The sequence below is a fragment of the Schistocerca serialis genome, chromosome 4, assembly GCF_023864345.2.
Source record: "Schistocerca serialis cubense isolate TAMUIC-IGC-003099 chromosome 4, iqSchSeri2.2, whole genome shotgun sequence".
In the NCBI taxonomy this organism is placed as follows: domain Eukaryota; kingdom Metazoa; phylum Arthropoda; class Insecta; order Orthoptera; family Acrididae; genus Schistocerca; species Schistocerca serialis.
This window is the reverse complement of record NC_064641.1, coordinates 416,690,652-416,693,040: the sequence shown is the minus strand read 5'-3', so window position 1 is coordinate 416,693,040 and position 2,389 is coordinate 416,690,652.

Genomic DNA, 2,389 nt, shown 5'->3' with positions numbered 1-2,389 from the left:
CACTGCTGCAGTTAGCTGCTCTCGGGGGTCTGTATATATTGTGCGGGCATACAGTATGTGGTTAGCATCTTCCTCTGCTCCACATACACAGTTTCCATTGTTCTCTATGCCTAGATCTTGTAGTCTCTTCATTAGGCCATGATTGGTGAGCAGACATGTTAGGGAGTAGGGCGGAGTTGTGTCTCGACGCCACTCTGTCTGCCACAAGGAGACTTCTGGTATCCAGTTGTATGTTTCTCTGCCATTGTCCGAGTGACTCCACCTGGCCTGCCACTCATCCTGTAACAAAGAACTAATTGCCTCTAACATTTTAATTCTATGGTTGCGTCCTGCAGGAACTATAGGAACCTCAAGACCTGCCACTGATCCAGCAATTCCATGTCTAGCATGGTAGAGCATGGCTGCTTTCACCACTTCTAGGTCTATAGGCATGCACCCTGTGAGAGTCTGTAGTGCTTCTGTCGATACCGTTCTACAGGCCCTCGTCATCTGCAACAAAAATGGCCTTTTTATCGTCATTAATATTTTCCTAGTGTACCTGTGTTTTGTACGGTCTCCCCATGCTGCTGCACCATACTTGCAGACAGATAAACAAAGTGCCTGGTATATTAGTCGCAGGGTTTTCTTTTGCAGCCCCCACTCAGACCTACTTACTCTTGTGAGAGCACCAGAAACGGCAGATAATTTCCTTTGGATATTTTTTACATGGGGGATGAATAGGAGCCTTTCATCAAGTGTGATGCCGAGGTATGTATGTTCCTGGACAAACCTAATCCTTTCCCCATCAAGTTCAAGTCTGGGTGGTCTTTCTCTATCAAATTTACCTTTGATGGTTATGGCTACCGTTTTCTGTTTGGAGATCCCTAGTTTATTCTGTGTGGTCCATTCCCTTATGGCTTGTAGTGCTATCCTACCCCTTTCTTCGAGCTGCGACCTACTCTTCCCTTTTATGATGATGGCTAGATCATCTGCATAGGCCACTTTATCCCACTGCTCACCATCCTTCCGTTGTACCACTTCGTCAAATACAAGGTTCCAGAGAAAGGGGCCACAGATAGAACCTTGTGGGCAGCCCTTTGTGATGTTTTTCGTAATTGACCCAGAGTTGCTGTAGACAGTGGCCTTCCTGTTCTTAAAGTAGTTTTCTACTAGGTGGTACATGTTTTGGGGACAACACATCGCTCTAAGTCGCCTCATTACACTTGGCCACCATAAATTGTCGAAGGCGCCTGCTATGTCCACAAAAATGACAACAACATATTTTTCTTCACAGTTTGCACTGGAGACAACCTGCCTGATTGCCATTTCTGTGGATGCACCCTTTCTGAAGCCAAATTGGTTTGTTGCCTTCAGTCCTGACTCTTCATACCTTTTGTCCAGTCTGGTCACTATTAGCCTTTCTAATACTTTGCCAAGGATAGGGAGCAGGCAGATAGGTCGATAAGATTTCACCTCATCCCTTGGCTTTGTGATAGACTTAAGTAATATGCAGACATTTCCTATTTTCCAATTGTCTGGGAAAGTGGACTCTCTAAGGCAGCTGTTATAGGTATCAATGAAGAGAGCAGGATTGTGTTCCCATATCCGCTTTATAATGGCATCATCTATGCCATCTGGTCCTGTGGCTTTGTGTGGTTTGCATGCCTTCACTGCAGTCTCTATCTCTTGTGCTGAGAAATCTGGCTCGTTTCCTTCATTTTGGTACCCTATATTTTGCTCCTTCACAGCTGATTGCTGTATTGTGTCCTCCTCTGGGTTGTCATCCGGTAGTCGGTTATTCAACAGTTCTTTCACTGTTTCCTGCCAGGTCATTGTAGGGCCTCTTCCAGCCACTTTTACATTACTGAGGACAGTTTCGGTGCCATATTTAGGGCGAAGGATTCTATCGGTCAGCTTCCAAGGGTCATTGCTGTTGCACTCCTTTACCCATTTCTTCCATGTATCTGTCTTCGCTTTCGTAATTTCTTTGTTATATTTATTTTTTGTGCTTCTGTAAGTTGTCTTTGCTGCCAGTATTTCTGCCTCACGATTTGCATGTCGCGCATTCTGGAGCCAGTGTCGAGCTGCAATTGTGTCCTGCCGCATTTTTGTCAATGTTTCATTCCACCAAGGAACAGCATTCTTCAGCCGTGTTCTTCTCCTCATGGCCTTCCTGCAGCTCTCCTGTATTGCTGTCTGTAGGAGGTCTACTTTATCATTTACATTTGTTCCCACGGCGTTTGGCCAGTTTTCCACTCTGGTGGTCAGCTGGCAATCAAAAATTTGCCATTTTGCAAAGGTGGTGTTGTATCTCAGTAGCTCTTCTATGACCCTCTCCCTATGTTGTTTTGAGATCTCAAACGTGATCGCCCTGTGGTCACTTGAGGTCCATTCCTCTTGAATCATCCAT